We start from the raw sequence: 512 nt of genomic DNA, 5'->3' as shown, positions 1-512 counted from the left end.
GCACCGCACAAGCCTGAGCGAGAGATGGCTGGAGCTGCAGGGCTCTCAGGGCTCAGTGGAAGGATCCAGCTGGAGCTTAGCGCTGATCCTGGTGCTTCTGCTGAGCCCAGAAGAAGCGCCGATCAGCTGGAATGTTGCAGCATCTCCAGGGTCTTGTGATTTACATTCAGATGCTTGGCAACTGATTCATATTTATGACGGTCACAGTGTCCCAGGGTCATGTGAAGTGACCAAAACCTGCTGCAACCACCCAGCAGACCGGGGGGGGGAATAAAAACCAAACACCCCCCCACCCCACCCTGCTGCCAATCCTCAACAGAAATGCTCACAACAATGAAAACCTCGACAGGAGGAAGAGCGCCGCCGGGTGGGCAGGCAGGTGTCTTGCTCGGCTGTGGCTTGGGGGGCACTTTTTTCAGTGGCATTGTAACTTCGAACAGTCACTAAGCGATCTGTTGTAAGTCGAGGACTACCTGTACTTCATCACTTTTTTCCTTTTTTTTTTTTTTTTT

This window comes from Protobothrops mucrosquamatus, unplaced genomic scaffold (genome assembly GCF_001527695.2).
Source record: "Protobothrops mucrosquamatus isolate PMUCROS unplaced genomic scaffold, P.Mucros_1.0 scaffold_11, whole genome shotgun sequence".
NCBI classification, from domain to species: Eukaryota; Metazoa; Chordata; class Lepidosauria; order Squamata; family Viperidae; genus Protobothrops; species Protobothrops mucrosquamatus.
Note: the sequence above shows the minus strand (reverse complement) of the source record.